An 8,064-nucleotide genomic window follows, 5' to 3' on the forward strand; every position below is an offset into this window, starting at 1 on the left:
ATATTATATATATTGTTGAGACTCGAAATTTTGTCTCGCAACATGGGCTGGTGTTTAAAGTGGCTCTGCCCTCACGTTCTTTATTTTTATCCTGTTGAAATGTGCTTAGATGAACCATGAAGTGGCACCTTGACGCCACACGCGTAAACAATATAGCGTGAGTAGCAAAATACGTTTTCTAGAAATTTTATAAAAATTATTAATGTGTATAGATAAAATATATACTTTTAAGCACTGACAAATCTCTCTATACTATTTATATATATATATATATATATATATATATATATATATATATATATATATATATATATATGTTTGTTTTTAATGCATTTATAAGGGCAAAAACATAAAGAGTTGATAAATGAAATATTTCGTTAATTTTTTTATGTCAAGGGGGTAATGAATTATTATGAAAATAGTAAGAGATAGACAGTCCGCAATTCTTCATACGAGAAAAATTGACAACCTCTCTTGTAAACTCTGTAGTCAAACTTATGATCAATTTAATCAATCCAATCTACGTAAATAAAAATAGGAAGATTGTCAATTTCTCCTCTACTGTAATTAATATATATTATTTATCCCCTTATTATTTTATAATGGCCAATTACCCCCTCTGATAGCATAAGTTTACGATATTGCTCTTATTTTCAAATACACTTTTAAATAAATCACATGAATGAAAATTAAAAAAAAATTATTTATATTTATTTATATTTATCATAGATTAAATAAATCACATGAATGAAAATTAAAATAAAAAGATTAAATATTAAAAATAAGAAATATATGTTTTGATGTGAAAAAATTAATAATAAAATATTTTTCTTGTACTTTTTTATTTTATAAGCATTTTCTTATAATAAATATATAAGAAAATTATTATAAAATGATAAAAAAATTATGATAAGAAAACTTGATGATAAATAAAAAATTATTATAAAATAAATAATAAAATATTTTTCTTATACTTTTTACATTTAATTTTAAAATATTTTAAAATATTTATTATAAGAAAATGTTTACAAAATAAAAAAGTACAAGAAAAATTTTAGAAATAAAAATTGATTACAATAATGGGGGAAGTTTGGCAATCTCCCTAAAAATATATCTATGCGGCGTTAGATATACGAGGAAAATTGACAACCTCTCTTGTAAACTCTATAGTCAAAGTTATGATCAATTTAATCGATCCAATCTACGTAAATATAAATACAAAGATTGCCAATTTCTCCCCTACTGTAATTAATATATATTATTTGTCCTCTTATTATTTTATAATAGCCAATTTCCCCCTTTGATAGCATAAGTTTACAATATTTCCCTTATTTTCAAATACACTTTTATTTATATTTATCATAGATTAAATAAATCACATGAATGAAAATTAAAATAAAAAGATTAAATATTAAAAATAAGAAATATATGTTTTGATGTGAAAAAATTAATAATAAAATATTTTTCTTGTACTTTTTACATTTAATTTTAAAATATTATAAAATATTTATTATAAGAAAATGTTTACAAAATAAAAAAGTACAAGAAAAAAATTTAGAAATAAAAATTGATTACAGTAATGGGGAAATTTGAAAATCTCCCTAAAAATATATCTATGCGGCATTAGATATACGAGAATAATCAACCAACCTTCAAATTAGGCATCTAAATATAATGTATCTAAATGTAAAAATTCAACTCTTGCTTGATTGAAATATAAAATTGTATAGAGTCAACAAATGAGGTGATTACATTAACAATTCACAGATGAAAAAATTCATGTATAGCGTTATTAATTAATTTATTTTATTATGGTACAATAAAAATAATTAGATTGCTAGCTTTGTTCTTTATTATACTATTTATAACAAGAATTATGTATGCTAATGATTAATGGAACAAAAATTATATGCATCAACAGAGTCATTCGGGGAAGTCGTTTGGTTGGGCCAATTCCTTCTGGCATTAATTCTCCAGTAGAATCAACTGACTTGTATGTTTGGTTTTTCATTTTAAAAGGTTTTAATTTTTTGTTACATCATGTTTATAACATATTTGATTCATACTTGGTTTGGTTTTCGTTGAATTTGAATAAGCGGGAGAATTAGTGATCTGAATGAACCTGAAGTACCTTATAAAAATAGTATGGGTAAATGATATATATTAATTATATTAGGGGAGAAATTTGCAATCTCCCACACAAATATTATTCTAATTAAAGTTATTAATTTGTACTTATTGCTGTTATTCACTAGTTAGTACCAATAATATTGAAAATAAAATATTTCACGGTAATTAGTATTTAAAATGTGTGTACTATCAACTCCATAATGAATTTGTTATCAATTTTATTTACAAAAATATAAAGCATTAATAATAAGTATATATATATTTCCGGATTAAAAGACTAATCTGGTCTTTGTCAGTCCTATCTTTAGAAATTTGTAAAAAAAAAAAAAAAAAAGGTACTTTTTTCATTTTCAGTTGAGGGATTTTGATAATTTTTTAAAATAAAATAGATGTACATGATATTTAGATAAAATGAAGTAGCTTATTGATAATTACCATGGTTTTTTTTTTTTTTTTGGTTTCTTCAGCAATTAGTGGTCTCCGTCATCTAGGGGCCAATAATTTTAGAAATGAAAATTAAGGATCAGCTCTGTGGGATGCACCGCTGTAACAGCTACCTAGTGTCTCTAACGTCACGTATCTAGTTTGGGCGAAATTCTTTAATACATCCGTGAGTTTATGTCATATTCTAATATGAAATCATTTACTAATAACACTTTAATACTTATCAAAAAATTTATTTAAATTTATTAATTATTTGAATTATCTTTTTCGTCACTTTTTATTTTCTTTTCATTTTAAAATTTTTCTCTCCCTCTTTCTTTCTCTCCCACTTGTATTTCCAAATTTCAAAAAAACAGAAATCAAACATTAATTATGTATTTTTGTTTCTCTCAGACTCCACTAGGCACTTGATTTCTCATAATTCTCTTTCCTATTTTCTCTCTTTTACTCAACAATTTAGTCATTGTATTTCATATATTTTGTGTACATTTGTAGCTTGGTCTATCATCATCTTCGTCAATTTTGAATTCTTCCGCAATCTCGGTTGTTCGAAGTTGGAGAATTCAACAATGCCCCATGACACAGCATTTGAGCAAGGCTAACTTTGATAAAAAATGGGTTTTGCTTAGCGGCAGCGATGGCAGTGCAACTATAGACTATTTCGGTTCCGTCGTTGAACCCTGCGAAGTATTTGTGAAAATGTATTTGAATTGCGTTGCTTTGTAAGAGAGTTTGAAGGGAGAATGGGGACGGGGAGAGTTCAAGAAGGTTCCTGAAGAGCTTGAAGGTGTTTTGCAAGATTCTTCCTTGTAAATTAGTAACCTTGTTAATGCAAAGACATTCAATTAAGAACATATGTATATTTTTTTTTTCTTTTTGGGGACAAATTTAAGCATATGATTTAAAAATTAATTTCCATATACTACTGTGCATTAAAGATTTCAATGTGGGTATACGGCAATATCCTGTCTTACTTTTAACTTAATTTCAACACAGATCAACTAGAGCATCAGTAGTTTTAGAGGTGCATTTATTATTACTCTTTTGAATTATATTCGGGCAAGCCTAATATCTCCTAGTTCATAGTTGTCTTACTTAAAAGACAAATCGGTTCAAGAATATGGCATAATTGCTAAAACAATTTCTGAATTTTTTTACCAAAGGAGCGGTGGAATACCTTGTTGTCTTACAATTAATTTACGTCACTATGTCTATACACATTACCTAAAGATCCAAAATGCAAATCCTCAAGGCCATGTACTTTTTGAGTTCGAAAACCATCTCAACGTGGTCATTATCGTGTAATATCAGTGAAATATTGATTAGAATAGAAACATAATCTCATACTAATAAAAGATTAATTCAACTACGAAAGCATTAAGACGAAGAAAAATAACACAACTAAAATGATCATTTCCACATCAGGGATAATAGCCATTTGTCTTCTTATCATACACAAACATGGGACTGTTCAATGAGCAAAAGGAACAAATGGATAGAACCATAAAACATAGCACAAAACAGAACTGCATGCTCTCTCATCTCATTTTCAAGTTTATTCTCAAAACATGTTAATATCATCAAAATCAGAATAATTCAATTAGCTCGTAGCTTCTAATGTGTGCTGTTTCACCATTTTCTGGATGTTTTTCACTCGAAAGCAGGATATAGTCATTTCGCCCACCAATGAAATCACCGGCAAATTATCAGAGTCACATATCTCCCCATCCTCACTCTTCATTCAATTTTATAAAACTTGTTACAAGACAAACCCAGTACTCAACGAACATATTTCAACAACTAAGCTTCCTGCTTCATTGAGACATTCTCACAAACACCTTGCTAAGGAAAAAAAATAAAATGGAAGTCAGCCTTGCTCAAAAGCTGTGTGGCGGGACCATTGTTGAAGTCTCCAATGTGGAAAAAGCCAAGAATGTAGAAAGATTCAAAATTGAGAAACACGAAGATGCACCAAGCTACAAACATACAAAAAGTATATGAATAAAATGACTGAATTGTTGAGCAAAACAGATGAAAGAGGAAAAAGAATTATGAGAAATTAGATGCTAATGAAGTATGAGATAAAATATAATTAATGTTTAATCTTCTAGTTTTTGAAATTTGGAAATTGAAGAGGGAGGAGAGAGATCCAGAGAAACAAAAATTTCAAAATGGAAAGATGATAAAAGTGAAGAAAAAGATATTTTAAATATTTAATAAATTTTAAGAAAATTTTAAAAGGTGTTAAAAGTTATTAGTCGAAAGGTTCACGTTAATTATAACATGAAACCACCCATATACAATATAACAAATGGCCGGCTCGAAATTTCATTTTCTATTTTCCTTCCTCTCTTTCGACTTGACTAATCTCCTTTGCAGTGGCGGCACTATAATTCCTACGCCTATCCCTTCATTCCCTCTTTTAACCTATCTATATTTCAGAAAATTCAACGCTTCATGAACATGGAAAGAGCAAAAAGTGGAGACTTGGTTCCTTTTCCGTCTTTCTTCGCGATGCGAATAGTTAGATATAATTTATTGGAACTGGAATGGAGAGGGGTCGCCCTTGACTTCAATTTATTGACTTTGCGTACACAAGTCTTCTCTGCCTTGCCAATTCAACTTTTGCATCTTCACCATCTGTTTCAACGAAGATTATTTGATCAAGTGAGGATCAATCTCGTCGCCACATCGCTATTCACCAACAATAATATTTAATAAAACAACTGACAAATTAATAAAAACAATAAAAAAGAAAAAAAAAATATAGATGATTACACATTATAGGAGAAGTACTAATAAGTAATAACTATATTCATTCGTAGGTGAGGTGAACCTTGAGAGTTGAGAGCGAGAAATTGAGAATCCATCAAATGCCTGCCTTCAAATTGTTCATGTTCTTTCTCTTTCTGTCTTTTCTAAGAAATTTTCTGGGTTTCACAACTGCAGCTGACCCAACTTACCTCACTGATTTTTGCCCAAATACAACAACTTTCACCAGAAACAGTACTTTCCAATCCAACCTCAATCTTTTCCTCTCTTCCCTGCCCACCAACGCCAGCCGCAGCAATGGATTCTCCGGCGGTTTCTACAACGCCACAGCAGGCCAACCCTCTTACTCTGACAGAGTCTACGGCCTCTTCCGCTGCCGTGGCGATCTCGGAAGCACGGCCTGCCAAGACTGTGTCACTTTTGCTGCCAGGAATATAAGTCAGTGTTGCCCGTTGAAAAACAAACCACTATATGGTTCAACGAGTGCCTTTTACGTTACTCAAACCAGTCTTTCTTTTCTATCACCGACATGTCTTTCCAACTTTCTATGTAGATTACACAGAATGTTACAGAACCAGAAAAGTTTAACAAGTTCCTGGGGAACTTGATGAACCAAGTTGATACACAGGCTGTGAATGATCCCAAAAGGTTTGGGATTAGAAAGGCAAATTACACGGCGTTTCAGACAGTTTACAGTCTTGTACAGTGTACGCCGGACCTGTCAAGTAGGGACTGCGAGGTATGTCTTCGAGGAGCTATTGGAGAGTTGCCGAGTTGTTGTAGCGGAAAGCAAGCGGGTAGAGTTTTGTATCCCAGTTGTTGAAAAATAGCATATCAATATGCTATGGCACATTTTGAATGGGTCCCACTTAGCGAATGTGGGAAATCTTGAGAGGTTCGGATTCTACTCCGTGAATACTTCGAAAGTGTATATTTATTTACTCAAAATGGTGCTTGAGTGAATGAGAAATTAAATCTCAAAATGCACCCTTGAAGTTGGAAATTTAAAAGGAAATGAGGCTTATCCCACAAGGGAAAAATAAATCAAGGGATTTGTGTTTATATATAGACACTTACCCTTGCATGAACAAGAATTTTAAAGATAAAAGCTCTTTACACACGCGTGTGCGCGGTGCGAATCTAAGATCAATTTGGTTGAACTCATGTGCGTCCTGCGTACACGAATGTCAGCCCAAAATTACCAAAGCTTACATGACACATTTTTTATTTCCTTTTGAATTTTTGTAATTTCACAATTATTATTTGTGAATCTTTTGAATTCAATGGCTTTGTAACAGCTTCGCAATTATTTTGGCTGTTATGCAATTCAATTTTTGAATTCAATAGGCTGAATTGGATTGTTTAAATTTAACGGGCTGTTACAACATTAAATCGCATATATTGAATTCAGAAATTCAATTTTATGCTACTGTTACATACCCACATGTGTATAAAAAGGCAGCTTCCTCTTCTATTTTAAAACACACAGAGCACTTAAATTTTTTTTTCCTCCTTCTAACGTCTTATTTTTTATCGAATTTGTACGTTGTTGTGGTTCGCCGGAATTATTTGTCTGTACTTGATGGATAATTCATGCCCGTTGTATCCTGGGAAACAATTACCAGCAAACTTAAAGCACTACAGTAGGTGGTAAATCTATTTTAAGGAAACTGTGTTACAGGCCTTGGGTTATTTTCTTCGTTTCGTTAATTTCTTTACCTGTTGTTTGATTTCCAGTTACTATTTTTCTGTTGTTTAATTCCAATTGTTGTTCTTGCTGTTGTTTAATTCTGTTACCAATTAATTTCACATAAATTAGCTACTATTTTTAATTGTTAACTCACTACTATCTTTCTAATAGTTGTAATGTCAGATATGAATTCTACCCTTTTTACAATGAATCAGTCATTGTCGTGCTTCCATCTCCTCTACCTGCTGCCTCCGTAACAAGACCTCAAGGTAAAGTTAAAATTGTTAAATTCAATAATTTTATTAATTATTTTTAACCAATATGTTTCATGATTTCATTTGATTGAGTGGAGGATGATATGATATCTCTGTAGTCGAACGCATTGGCAAATTTTTATTCATCCAAAATGATGACATAACTATAAATTTTTGTATAAACTTGTTTGGGACGGAAATTTCACCAAGCCACGTGTCACAAGGATGGGTTCTTTATGGAATTGGGCTTAAATAGAAATCTAGATTAGATGGTATGCGATCCGCCTGATCCTGTTGTGTAGTTCGAAGAGTGAGGCCCAAAAGCGTATTCAGGTGTTGATGTGGCCCAAATAAGCTCTTGTTACGATTTGACCTTGGCTTGAGTAGTCACAGATGCCACAATATTGCATACCACATGATTACTTTATTCTTGGCCTTTGAATACTCCTGGCATGAATAGTACCATATACGTGAACAATGACGTATACGTGAATAATGTCGTATATTTAAGCAATAGCTTTACTTCAAATAATTACACTCAATAGCTCTGGTGATGCCGTTTATGGATTAGCGAGCGAAGTAGATGCACAACTAAAATGAAAAAAATAAGAAGTAAACATCACACGAGAGACACAAGGATTTACGTGGTTTGACTTTTGAGCCTACATCCACGGGAGAAGATGAGAATAAGTATTTTACTAATTGTATAGAATTACAAGTATTGTTGTATTTATCTCACAACCCAAAATCCCCAATACACCCTAAACTCTCAAA

At 31.2% G+C, this 8,064-nt stretch overlaps 2 pseudogenes; one reads left to right on the top strand and one right to left on the bottom strand.

Annotated features, from left to right (window-relative positions):
• Positions 1-5,877, bottom strand: part of LOC112099876 — a 14,978-nt pseudogene extending 9,101 nt beyond the window's left edge.
• Positions 5,878-5,953: 76 nt separating this feature from the next.
• Positions 5,954-8,064, top strand: part of LOC18046538 — a 22,256-nt pseudogene continuing 20,145 nt past the window's right edge.

The sequence above is a fragment of the Citrus clementina genome, unplaced genomic scaffold, assembly GCF_000493195.1.
Source record: "Citrus clementina cultivar Clemenules unplaced genomic scaffold, Citrus_clementina_v1.0 scaffold_3, whole genome shotgun sequence".
NCBI classification, from domain to species: domain Eukaryota; kingdom Viridiplantae; phylum Streptophyta; class Magnoliopsida; order Sapindales; family Rutaceae; genus Citrus; species Citrus x clementina.